The sequence below is a fragment of the Rhincodon typus genome, chromosome 2 (assembly GCF_021869965.1).
Source record: "Rhincodon typus isolate 14 chromosome 2, sRhiTyp1.1, whole genome shotgun sequence".
NCBI classification, from domain to species: domain Eukaryota; kingdom Metazoa; phylum Chordata; class Chondrichthyes; order Orectolobiformes; family Rhincodontidae; genus Rhincodon; species Rhincodon typus.
Genome location: NC_063333.1, coordinates 81,442,068 through 81,456,747, shown reverse-complemented (window position 1 = coordinate 81,456,747; position 14,680 = coordinate 81,442,068).

Genomic DNA, 14,680 nt, shown 5'->3' with positions numbered 1-14,680 from the left:
CCGTTCCATTCTCTCCGTTCCTCCGTCTCCATCACATATGTTCAGATGAGGCCAATTTTGAAAAGGGAGCCTCTGAAATGTCCACCTTCTTCCTCAACCGAGGATTCCAGAGCACCCTTGTCAACAAGGCCCTTAACTGGGTCCGACCCATCTCCCGCACTTCTGCCCTCATTTCCTCTCTTCCCTCCCACAACAGCGATATGGTTCCCCTTGTCCTTACCTACCATCCCACCAGCATCCACATCCAGAAGATCATCAGATGCCATTTCCTCCACCTCCAGCGAGATGCCAACACCAGACATGTACTTGCCTCCCCTTCCTTGACCACCTTCTGCAGGGACTGCTCCCTCTGGGACACCGTGGTCCACTCTTCCTTCACCCTCAAACTGCTCCCCCACCACCACCGCCACCACCCCCCTTCGAACCCACAGCCCCATGGCACCTTCCCCTGTAACCGGCAAAGGTGCAACACCTGCTCATTTACTTCCTCCCTCCCCAGTATCCAAGAGCGCAAACATACCATCCAGGTGAAGTAATACTTCATTTCCACTTCCCAGAATCTAGTCTACTGCATTCTCTGCTCACAATGTGGTCTCCTTTACATCGGCGAAACGAAGTGTAGACTGGGTCACTGCATCACAGCACATCTACATTCTCCTTGCAACAAAAACCCTGAGCCACCTGTTCTGAGGAAGGGTCACCAGACCTAAAATGTTAACTCTGTTTTCTCCTTCACAGATGCTGCCAGACTTGCTGAGCTTTTCCAGCAACTTTGTTTTTGTCCCTGAGCTACCTGTTGCCTGCCACTTTACCACACCACCCTGTTTCTTGGCCAAAATCTCTGTCTCTGGCTTGCTACAATGTTCCAGTGAAGCTCAATGCAAGCTGGATAAGCACCACCTCATTTTCCACTTAGTGACCCTACCGCCCTCTGGACTCAATATAGAGTTCAATAATTTTATGGTCTAAACTCTCCCATGTCCCAGCCCCCTACCCCACACACCAGGCCTTGTTACCACATAGCCTGCCATTGCACACCACCTGTTTTTAGTCAATAACAGTCTCCATTAACAACTATTCACCCTCCCAGCCTGATCGTTATTCACTCTTTAGTCTGTCCAACTGCTCTTCTCTCTCTTTGGGCTCTATCCCCACTTATCATTTACTCTTTACCCCTTCACCCCTCACTAACTTCTGCATATAAACTAACATTTTCCTAGCTACCATCAATTCTGAGGAAGTGTCAGTGGACCCGAAATGTTAACTCTGATTTTTCTTCACACATTCTGCCAGAACAGCTGAGTTTTTCCAGCAACTTCTGTTTTTGTTCCTGATTTACAGCATCTGCAGTTCTTTCGGTTTCTCTTTCCAGCTTTTACATCTCAAGGGTTGTATTTAAAGATCAACTGTGCAGCATTTCAGATACTCTAGGTCAGGAATTGCCCCTAAACTATGGTGCACAACCGTTGGCATTGAGCACACAGCCCTGAAAGTCCAAAGATATGCAGGTTAGGCAGATTGACCGTACTAAATTGTCTGTAGTCTCCAGGGATGTGCAGGTTAGGTGGGTTAGCCATGAGAAATGTGGGGTTACGCGGATAGGTAGAGGTTTGGGTCTGGATGGGATGTTTTTTGGAGTGTTGGTGTGGCCTGTTTCCACACTGTAGGGATTCTATGATTCTGAAGCTCAAACCCCTCTTCATTGACAGGGACCTGAAGGTACTAGCAAGCAACAGAGCAGTCATTTTCCTGTTACTCACAAATGTGGCCATGCCACCACATCCAACTAGCCTGGGCCCAGATAGTGGCCCATGTAAACGCTATGTCCTTAGTTAAGAGGAGTGCCCATTCCAGGCAGGAAGGTTATAATCTTCTGTGTTCCACAATTTCCCAACCTACCTGTGCTACCTTGCACTCAGGATCACTACTACTCCACCTCACCCAACACATAATCGTCTCACTGAGGCTCGAGGAATACAACTCACTATTGCATACAGACGTGAAGAATGCTCTGGATGAAATTTGCACTGCCACTAACACTCTGGAGATGAAAATCCCTGAGGCCTTGTTCATCGTGGCTGGCAATTTCAACCAGGCCAATCTCAAAGGGGTGATGCCAAAATACCACCAACGTGTCACTTGCCCCACTAGAGGACTGAACACTCTGAACCACTGCTACACAACCATCAAATTCCCCATCCACACTTTGGAAAATCAGATCATGGTGCTGTGTTCCTCCTCCCACCCTACAAGCAGAAGCTGAAATGGGAGGACCCTTCTCAGTAAGTTGTACAATGCTGGTCCGAGGCAGCAGAAGAACATCTCTGAGACTACTTGGAATTCGTGGACTGGACCCTGTTCAAGTGTTCAGTAGGAAACCGAAATGAGTATGCCACCATTGCCAGGGACTTCATTAGCAAATACATAGAGGACTGTGTGCCAAAGACGTCAATCCGAGAGTTCCCCAACAGGAAACCGTGGATGAACTGAGAAATCCACTGCCAACTAAAGACCAGGTGGGCAGCCTGCAAGATGACCCAGTCCTGTACAGAAAATCCAGATATGACCTCTGCAAAACCATCAGAAATGCCAAGAGATGGTACTGGACCAAGTTAGAGGCTCAAACCAACCGTATGGACACCTGCTGCCTACGGCAAGGCCTAAACAGCATAATAGGATATAAAATGAAGCAGAGCAAGACACAAGAAGCAGATAAAAACACACCCCTCCCATATGCGCTCAATGCTTTCTATGCATCCCTCCATTACTGTTGCAGATGTCAGATTGGTCTTCCTGGGAGACGAACCGAGGAAAGTGAAAGGCCCGGAGAGAGTCCCCAGCCATACATTTAGACCTGTACGGATCAGCTGGTGGAGGTATTCACTGACATCTTCAACCTATCCATCCTACAAGCCAGAATCCCTACTTGCTTCAAGGAAACTGCCATCACCCAGGTACCAAGGAAACCACATGAAATGTATCTTAATGACTACTGCCCAGTGGCTCTGACCTCCATAGTCATGATGTGCTTTGAGAGGCTGGTCATCATCCACATCAACTCGAGCCCCCCAGCCGGCTTTGATCCCCTGCAATTTGCCTACTGATGTAACAGGTCTGCAGTGGATGCCATTTCCCTAGCCCTGCAGTCATCCATGGAACATTTGGACAACAAGGACAACTCCATCAGACTCCTGCTCATTGATTACAGCTCCAATTTCAAAAACATTATCACCTCCAGACTGATCTCAAAACTGCGTGACCTTGGTCTCAGTTCTGCCCTCTGCAACTGGATCCTCAGCTTTCTGACCCACAGACCACAATCAATGAGGATAGGTAACTGCACCTCCTCCACAATAACACTTAACACTGGAGCCCCCCAGGGATGTGTCCTCAGCCTCCCACTGTACTCCCTTTACACCCACGACTGTCTAGTCAAATTCTGACTGAACATCACCCACAGATTTGCTGACGGCACCACCATGGCAGGACGGATATCAGATAACGTGGAGTCAGAATACAGAAAAGAGGTAGAGAGCTTGGTGATGTGGAGCAATGATAACAACCTCTCTCTCAGTGTCAGCAGAAGAAAGGAACCGATCATTGACTTCAGAAAGAAAGGAGGACAACACACCCCTATCCACATCAATGGAGCTGAGTTTGAGAGGGTTGAGAGCATCAAGTTCCTAGGAGTGACGATAACTGACAACCTGGCGTGGACTTCCCATGTCGATGCGATGATCAAGAAGGCACAACAATGCCTCTTCTTCCTCAGGCAGCTCAGGAAAGGTAGCATGTCCATAAGGACCCTCACCAACTTCTACAGATACACCATTGAAAGCCTACCGTCCAGGTGCATAACAGCCTGGTATGGCAACTGCTTTGCCCAGGACTGTAAGAAACTACAGAAGGTTGTGTGCACGGCCCAGACCATCACAGAAGCCAACCTTCCACCCATGGACTCTACTTACACTTCTCATTGTAGTGGAAAGGCTGCCAACATCATCAAAGATCCCTCTCATCCCAGTAATGCTCTCCTCCAATCTCTCCTGTCAGGCAGAAGATGCAGAAGCTTGAAAACACGCACTAGCAGGTTCAAGAACAGCTTCTTCCCTGCCATTATTAGACTGATGAATTGCCTCACTCTGTCCAAGCATCCTACGTTCTGTATGTCCTTGCTTGCCATGATCTGCTTGTGCTGCTCGCAACAAAGCTTTTCACTGTACTTGGGTACACATGACTACAATAACTCAAATCAAATCAAATCATGCCCATACAAAAGCTTTCATGCGCTGTGGTGTCTCACTAGTTCTTCTGCATCACCACGCATTGTTCTTCATCGATTTCTAGCATACTCAGTCCTTCCCTTTCTGTTTGTCACATGCAGTGGGTGCTAGCTAGGCTCCTGGCACATGCTGCAGGTCTGGCACTGACATAGCCAGGTATTGTACAGTGACATCTCATTGACTGTTCACCATCCCCTTGACTATTCAGCACTACCCACCATGGCAAGCTGCCACACTTCCTCTGTGCTAAAAAGAATGCAGCCTCCAAGTAAGCACAGAGTGCGTGAGCATTAAAAAAAATGAAGCTGAGAACGTTCAGATGCTTGAGATGAATATCTGCATGCACAAAGTGACATGGTAGAAACATGGTAGATATCCCTGGCTCCAAAGCAAAATGTTGAAGGGCTGAAATGGTGTGAGAGTTGGTCCACGAGTAAGTACAATCATATGGTGAAGCTGATGGTTTGCTGATGCTGATTCACCTGGATGAAGGGACAAGGAGCATGGCAGCCATGGAGCATGCAGGGACATTGTGGGGAAGATACAACAGTCATGTAGCCACCAGGTACCCACTCTGACTTCACGTTCAGGATTTGTGCCATCTGGTTTCTTGGGAAAGGAGGGAGAATTGGAAGGAACTTATAAATAAGGCCTGGTTGGGGTATTAATGAGTTGTAAATGCATGGGAATAAGACATTTGCTGCTCAATAACAAGACTGTGAAGTCATTTTTTAAAGTTTAAGGGAAAAATTAGAAAATAGTTCCTCAAAGACGAGATTCTGACCTTTTTTCATTCTTGACTCATTTTCCCAATTTTCTCACCATTGTCCAAACTACACAAAGGAAGGGAAAATTCTGCCTGTTGTTTGTTTGTAAGGAGAACTTAGGAGACAGTAAAGATGAGTAGATTTGGTGTAGCAGCAGACATGAAGCATGAAGATGGGATTTAATTAGAGCCCAGGAAGTTGTGTGGGACAGGGTCAGGACATAGACTGCAATGCAGAAAGTGGGAATGGGTTCTTCATATGTTTTATCAGTATAAGTAAGTGACAATTTGATGCAAGCATTTTTAAAAAATCAATTGTTAAATAGGAACCACCAAGGTACAATGGAGAGAGATGCACTGTAAATGTTGAGGAAGCAGGCTTATCAAGATTCTAGATATGCTGAAGTAATACAACTTTCAAGGAATGATGTACCTGCACCCTTAAGTCTCTCTGTTCAACAACCGTGCTCAAGGCCCTACCATTAACTGTGTAAGCCCTGCCCTGGTTCGTGTTACTAAAATGCAACACCTTGCATTTATCTGAATTAAACTCCATTTGCCATTCTTCAGCCCACTGGCCCAGTTGATCAAGATATTTTTACACTCTTAGATTACCTTCTTCATTGTCCACTATACCACCAATTTTGATGTCGTCTGCACGCTCACTAACCATGGCTCCTATATTGTCATCCAAATTATTTATATAAATGATGTACAACAATGCACCCAGCACTGATCCTCATGACATGCTGCCTGTCACAGGCCTCCAGTCAGAAAAACAACTCTCTACCACCACCCTCTGTCTCCTATCATCAAGCCAATTTTATATTCACTTGGCTAGCTGTCCCTGGATTCCATGTGATCTAACCTCACTAATCAGTCTATCATGTGGTAGCTTGTCGAAGACCTTGCTAAAGTCCATGTAAACAATGTCTACCACACTGCCCTCATTTATCTTCTTAGTCACCTCTTCAAAAAACTCAATCAAAATGGTGAGACACAATTTCTCACATACCAAGCTACGCTGACTATCCCAAATCAGTCCTTGCCTTTACAAATGCATATGGGTCCTATCTCTCAGAATCCCCTCCAATAAATTACCCACTATTGATGTTAGGCTCACCAGGGTCTGTAGTTCCCTGGCTTTTCCTTGCAGCCTTTCTTAAATAATAGCACAATATTAGCCAACCTCCAGTCTTCCAAAAACTCACTGTGGCTGTTGATGATACAAGTTTCTCCAAGGGTCCTGCAATTTTTTCCTTAGCTTCCCACAATGTCTTGGGATATATTTGATCAGGTCCTGGGGAATTATCTACCTTTATGCGTTTTAAGACCTCCAATAATACCTTTTCTGTAACGTGGACTCTTTTTAAGACATCACTATTTACTTCCGCAAGTTCCCTAACTTCCATGTCTTTTTGACGCTAAATACTAATGAGAAATATTTGTTTAGGACCTCATCCATCTCCTGTGGCTTGATACATAAATTACTTCATTGATCTTTAAGGTGCCCTATTCTCTCCCTAGTTACTTCTTTGCCCTTAATATATATTGTAAAATCTCTTTGGATTCCCCTTTACCTTATCTGCCAAAACTATCCCATGTCCCCTTTTTGTGCCTTCATGATTTTTCTATACTCCTCAAGGGATTCATTTCATCCCAGCTACCTACACCTGACCCATACCTCCTTCTATTTCTTGACCAGAGTCTTTAAACTATGACACCCCTACACCTAAATTTTCTCATAAGTTGAAAGTATGTTTTCTCATCCATCCAATTAGTGCCTTGGATCTTACATGTTTCTGTTAAGTCACTTATGAGTCTACAAAACAACACAGGATGCAGGCCTCGTCTGTCTAGCCTTTCCTCATAAGGCAATCTGCACATTCCAGGTATCAGTCTAGAAAATCTTCTCTGAACTGCTTCCAATGCATTACCACCATTTCCTAGGCACAGTGACCAGTGCCGTGTGCAGTTCTCCAGAAGAGGTCTCACCAAAACCCTGTATAACCAAAGCATAACCTCCCTGCTCTTGGATTCAGTTGCCTTCACAATAAAACATAACATTCTATTAGGATTCCTTATTACTTGTTGTACCTGCATTCTAATCTTCTGCATTAAGACTGTTCATCTTGGAACTCTGCAAGCTCTCACCATTTATAAAATATACTTCTTTTTTATTCTTTCAGCCAGTGGACAATTCTACAGTTTCCCACATTGTATTCGATTTGTCCGATCTTTGCCACTCATTCTGCCCACTCAGGGCTATGGGCCCTTACAACATTCCGGCAATAATACTGAAGACTTGTGCTCCAGAACTTGCCCCTCCCCTAGCCAAGCTGTGGCAACATTGGTATCTAGCTGACAACGTGGAAAATTGTCCAGGTATGTCCTATATGTAAAAAGCAAGACTAATCCAACCGGGGCAATTAACCACCCCATCAGTCTACTCTCAATCTCAGTAAAGTGATGGAAGGTGTCATCATTATACTATCAAGCAGCACCTACTCAGCAATAACCTGCTCAGTGATGCCCAGTTTGGATCCTGCCAGGACCACTCAGCTTCAGACCTTGATTCAAACATGGACAAAAGAGCCAAATTCAAGAGGTGAACAGAGAATGACACCCTTGACCTCAAGGCTGCATTTGACCAAGTGTGACATCAAGGAGCCCTAGAAAACCTGGAATCAATAGGTATCAAGGGGCACAGTCTCCAGTGGTTGGCATCATACCTGACACATAGGAAGATGGTCGTGGTTGTTGGAGGTCAGCCATCCCAGCTCCAGGACATCTCTGCAAGAGTTCCGCAGGGTGGTGTCCTTAGCCCAACTATCTTCATCTGCTTCATCAATGACTTTCCCTCCATTAGATGGAAAATTACAGGCCGATAAGCCTAACATCGGTCATGGGTAAGATTTTGGAGCCCATTGTAAAGGATCAGATTTCTGAATATTTGGAAGTGTATGGTACAGTAGGGCAAAGTCAGCATGGTTTCATCAAGGGGAGGTCATGCCTGACAAATCTGCTAGAATTCTTTGAGAAAGTAATGATCAGGGTAGACCAAGGAGAGCCAATAGATGTTTATCTACCTGGATTTCAAGAAGGCCTTTTACAAGGTGCTGCGCAGGAGGCTGCTGAGTAAGATAAGGGTCCATGGTGTGAGAGGCAAGGTGCTAGCATGGATAGAAGATTGGCTGTCTGGCAGGAAGCAGAGAGTGGGGATAAAAGGGTCTTTTTCAGGATGGCAGCCGGTGATAAGTGGTGTTCCACAAGGGTCAGTGTTGGGACCACAACTTTTCACTTTATACATTAATGATCTAGATGAAGGAACTGTGGGCATTCTGGCTAAGTTTGCAGACGATACAAAGATGGTAGAGGGACAGGTAGTATTGAGGAGGTGGGGAGGCTGCGGAAGGATTTGGCCAGGTTAGGACAGTGGGCAAAGAAATGGCAGATGGAGTACAATGTGGGAAAGTGTGAGGTCATGCACTTTGGTAAGAAGAATAAAAGCATGGACTATTTTCTAAATGGGGAGAAAATTCAGAAGTCTGAAGTGCAAAGAGACTTAGGTGTTCTAGTCCAGGGTTCTTTCAAGATAAATTTGTGGGTTGAGTTAGTAGTCAGGAAGGCAAATGCAATGTTGGCATTTATTTTGAGAGGACTTGAATATAAAAGCAGGGATGTGCTACTGAGGCTCCATAAGGCTCTGGTCAGGCCACATTTGCAGTATTGTGTGCAGTTTTGGGCCCCATATCTCAGGAAGGATATACTGGCCCTGGAGCGGGTTCAGAAGAGGTTCACGAGAATGGTCCCAGGAATGAAAAGTTTAACATATGAGGAACGTTTGAGGACTCTGGGTCTATACTCAATGGAGTTTAGAAGGATGAGGGGGGATCTAATTGAAACTTACAGAATACAGAATGGCCTGGACAGTGCGGATGTTGGGAAGATGCTTCCATTGATAGGAGAGACTAGGACCCGAGGGCACAGCCTTAGAGTAAAGGGAAGACCTTTTAGAACAGAGATAAGGAAAAACTTCTTCAACCAGAGAGTGGTGAATCTGTGGAATTCACTGCCACAAAGGCTGTCGAGGCCAGGTCATTGAGTACATTTAAGACTGAAATAGATAGGTTCTTGATTATCAAGGGGATCAAGGGTTATGGGGAGAAAGCGGGAGAATGGGGTTGAGGAACTTATCAACCATGATTGAATGGTGGAGCTGACTCGATGGGCCGAATGGCCTAATTTCTGCTCATATGTCTTATGGTCTTATGGTCTTATTATATGGTCAGAAGTAGGGATGTTTGCTAATGATTATACAATGTTCAGCACCATTCATAACTCCTCAGAGACTGAAGGAGTCCATGTTCAAATGGAACAAGATTGGGATGATATCCAGGCTTGAGCTGACAATTGGCAAGTAACATTTGCACCACACAAATGCCAGGCTATGACCATCACCAAAAAGAGACAATCAAACCACCACCCCTTGAAATCTAACAGTATTACCATCACAAATCTCCAACTATCAACATCCTGGAGGTTACCATTGATCAGAAATGTAACTGGACTTACCACATAAACACAGTGGCTACCAGAACAGGTCAGAGGCTTGTAATACTGTGGTGATTAACTCACCTGCTGACTCCCCAAAGCCTGTCAAACATCTACAAGGCACAAGTCAGGAGTGTGATGGAATACTCCGCACTTGCCTGGATGAGTGCAGCTCCAGCAACACTCCAGAAGCTTGACACCATCCAGGACAAAGCTGCCTGCTTGATTGGTACTGCATCCACAAACATCCACTCCCTCCACTGCCGATGCTTAGTAGCAGCAGTGTGTACTATCTACAAGATGCATTGCAGAAATTCACCAAAGATCCTCAGACAGCACCTTCCAAACCCATGACCACTTCCATCTATAAGGACAAAGGCATCAGATACTTGAACACCACCACCTCCAAGATCCCCGCCAAGCCACTCACCATCCTGACTTGGAAATATATCACCATTCCTTCACTGTCGCTGGGTCAAAATCCTGGAATTGTCATCCTAATGGCATTGTGGGTCAACCTACAGCAGGAGGGCTGCAGCGGTTCAAGAAGGCAGCTCAGCACCACCTTCTCAAGGGCAACTAGGGATGGGCAAGAATGGCTGGCCAGCCAGCGATACTCACATACACCAAATGATTTTTTTAAAAAATCACTTGAGCTGTTTATATCCCTTCGTAGGCTCCTTTGTCCTGTTCACAACTCATTTCCTACCTATCATTGTGTCATCAGCAAATTTAACTATTATACCTTCAGTCCCTTCACACAAATCATTCACAGAAATTGTAAAATGTCCCATCAGCTTTTCCCCAATGGTACATATTCATACTCATATTATTCTTTGAGCCAAAAGAAACTAATTTACTCCTAGATAGTAGGAACTGCAGATGCTGGAGAATCCGAGACAACAAGGTGCAGGGCTGGATGAACACAGCAGACCAAGCAGCATCATAGGAGCAGAGAGGCTGACGTTTCGGGCCTAGACCCTTCATCAGAAAAGGGGGAGGGGAAGGGGGTTTTGAAATAAATAGGGAGAGAGTGGGAGGCGGATAGAAGAGGGATAGAGGAGAGGATAGGTGGAGAGGAAACAAACAGGTCGAAGAGGCAGGGATGGAGCCAGTAAAGGTGAGTGTAGGTAGGGAGTTAGGAACGGGATAGGTCAGTCCAGGGAGGACGGACAGGTCAAGGGGGCGGGATGAGGTTGGTGTTTCCTGTTAGTCAACCAATCTTCTAAAGATCCCAATATGTACCCCCTACATCATGAACTTTAATTTTTCCCAATAAACTTTGATGTGGCACCTTATCAAATGCCTCCTGAAATCTAAGTACAATAAATCCACTGGTTCCCCTTTATCTACAGATAAACTACTCATTCAAAACCATGTTGGTACATCTGATTACCTTGAACTTCTGTAAGTGCACAGTTATAACATCTTTAATAATAGTACTAACATTTGTCCTATAACAGATTTCAGGATAACTGGTCTGTAGTTTCCTGCTTTCTGCTTCCCTCCCTTTTTGTAAAAAAGAATTACTTTAGCTATTTTCAATTAAAATGAAACTCCCCTGAATCTAATGAGTTTGGAAAATTAAAACCTGCACATCATCTATCTCACTAGCTACTTCTTTTAACACCCTGGGATCAAATCCATCAGGACCTGAGAACTTGTCAACTCACAGTTCCAACAATTTACGAAGTACAAGCTCTCTGCTAATTGTAACTTTTCTCCCTCCCTTTCAATTCCTGATTCATAGATAACAAGGTGTAGAGCTGGATGAACACAGCAGGCCAAGCAGCATCAGAGGAGCAGGAAAGCTGACATTTCGGGCCTAGACCCTTCTTCAGAAATTCCTGATTCATCACTGTTTTTGGAATGTTACGTGTATTCTCTCTCGTGAAGACCAACTCAAAATATTTGTTCAATTCATCTGCTATCTCATTATCCTCCATTACTAATTCCCCAGATTCATTCTTTTATATAGGACCAAAACAGTTTTCAGATTTTGATCTAAAAATTCCATCCACCTCACCACCACAACACACGCACACTTTTCTTTATCAGAGGGGTGTGTTTTCTTTGTTCCCAATGCCTGTGGGCTCTGACTTTGTGAGGAAGGAATTCACGTCCAAATGCAGCAAGCCCTTGACAATGTTTAAGTTTGGGACAACATTCAGAATTCTTTTAAGGTTAACATGCAGTTTCAGTTGACAGTTAGGAAGACAAATGGAATGTTAGTATTCACCTCAAGATGGCTAGAATACAAGAGGCAAAATGTACTGCTGAGGCACGTATAATGCTCTGGTCAGACCATGTTTGGAATATTGTGAGCAGTTTTGGGTCCCTTATCTAAGGAAGATACACTGGCATTGGAGGGAGTGCAGAGGATGTTTACAAGAATGATTTTGGGGATAAAGGACTCTGGGTCTGTACTTGATGGAGTTTAGAAGGACGAGGAGGGTGGGGATCTGATTGAAACTTACAGAATACCAAGAGGCCTGGATAGAGTGGATGTCGTGGAGATGTTTCCATTAGTAGGGGAGACTAGGACCCAAGGGCACAGCCTCAGAGTGAAGGGGTGACCATTTAGAACTGAGGTGAGGAGGAATTTCTTCAGCTAGAGGATGGTTAATCAGTCAAACTTATTGCTGCAGAGTACCATGGAGGCCAAGTCATTTAGTGTATTTAAGACAGAGATAGATAGGTTCTTGATTGGTATGAGAAGCAGGGGTTATGGGGAGAAGGCAGGACAATGGGCTTGAGAAACATATCAGCCATGATCGAATGGCAGACCAGACTCGATAGGCCAAATGGCCTAATTCTACTTCTATATCTTATTGTCTTATGGTCTCTCGTCGGGGACTAACAATAAACCACAAGTCTAAGGTAACCTAATTCATTATATATCCTTCCCTTCTTAGCAGCACAGGTCAATACAGTGATCCTATTGCAAGTACTTCATGGAAAATAAAACCCAAATGCTCCGTCTCTAAGTTATGGCTGTTTTCCTCAAGCTTAAAAGAAATAAGTTTAGGCAGTATCTAAAAAACTTTCAGGTCCTGTTATTTAGCATAATGGGTCACAAAATAATCTAAAGTAAATAAAAGATCATTTGTGGTGCACAAATCCCAAAATATACTTTTGAAAGAAATCCCCATGTCAACAAAAATGCTTCCAACTTATTTATTAACTTCAGACACACAGAAAGTCCACTAGTTACTAATACAAAATCCAGAAACTTAAACTCACAACAAATCATATTCAGACATTTTTGTAAATTCCACTGTTACCATTACACACAATAAGCTACATCTTATTGAAGATAAGAGCCACTTCTTGCTGGATTCACTCGTAGTTTTTCTCTACCACTGTAAAACAAATAGGCCCTTAGGCACAGTGAAGGAAAGAGGATGAAGGCAGCAAATACCCCAAAAACAAGCTGGAGGAATTGCCACTGTAGCATATACAATAATGTAGAACATCTGTGCCCATCTGAGGAGAAAGCATCTAGTGTTCTCTGACAATGACTCTTCACCACCATCCCTATGTCACCATCTGATGTGAATCACATGTGAATTGGGAAATGCCATGTCAAAATTCAATTGTCTCTCTAACTTTCCCTGTTGAAGTGTGTGTCTGAGATTGTTCATGATCTGCATGATCCTGTGATGAATCACCCTTACATGGAGTAAACTCATCTGAGGAGTGTCATTACTGAGATTGACTTGGACTACCACTGTGGAACAGCAGGAAGCCCCTGTGAGAGACAAAGGATTTTAATGTGCATTGTGAAGGTAAAAACATTTAAAGTTATTATGTGCATGGTCATATTTCAGTAGCAGATGATATCAAGTGAACATGGCTGTTGTATGTGGCTGTCTGTTATTTAATTCTGTCACTGAGAATACCCCACAATTCCCATCTCCACTGGCTAGAAGCATTGAGATTCTGCTAATCTCCAGTGCTTAATTCTCTGCAAATGAAGGCCGTGTCTAGCTCTCTGTCTTTCCTAAGTGTTCACTGCTTTCTCCTCCTGTAATGAAGGAATGAAGAGAACCAGAAATGAGAGTGATGAGATGTACTTACCAAATTCTATTAATCTGCTGGGTGTGAGTGACTAGCAGAGAGAGGCTCGATATTACCCAAAATTGAGTGTGTCCATCGTAAATGGATAGATGGAGATTTGAGAAAGTTTACACATAGAGAGCTGTGCCTGAAACTGCACATTTAGTAGTTGTGAGGAATGTTGTGCTTAAGAAGGCAAAGTGAGGGGCTGAATGTGAGATAGACTTCAGCGCACAGGGCTGTGCCATTGACCCCACTTTTCCTGTCTTTCTGAGGCAATGGAACCATTTTTTGCATTAAATTCAGAAGCATTGTAGCTGTCCTGCAGCTATCTTCCTGGGAAACCTCCAAACACATCTTTGTCTTAGCTGCTGGCTCCCTCCATCCTTCACTGGGGGTCTGCACCTTCACTGTCCCCATCAGCACACTTAGGAAGGTATTGCTGAAGCAGAGTGCAGTCTTTTCCCATCTTGACTCGATAATAAGAAGACTGTGGTTTCCTTAGACGACTCCAATCTCCTTTGCTTTTTATGTTAAGAATTTCTCTCTTAAATACTTGCTGAAAATATCACGCCTGCTGGCAAACGTCGTTTGGATGGAAAATCCAGATTTAAAATGATACTGATGGGACGAGTTTAAAATACCAGTGACAGACATTTAATTCTGGGTTACCTAACTTCATTCGGCCAACCCCAACCCCATCCCCCACTGCCATTCCCACAGCAACTGGGCAATTGCATCACCTGACTTTGTCTGTGCAGTGCCAAATTGGCTAAATATGGACTTTAATCTCTTTCCCAATCCCTAGTTGATAGAATAAAGCCCTATTAAATCTAACACAGAACTGTATGTAACACAAAGATAGTAGGAACTGCAGATGCTGGAGAATCCGAGACAACAAGGTGCAGGGCTGGATGAACACAGCAGGCCAAGCAGCATCATAGGAGCAGAGAGGCTGACGTTTCGGGCCTAGACCCTGAAACGTCAGCCTCTCTGCTCCTATGATGCTGCTTGGCCT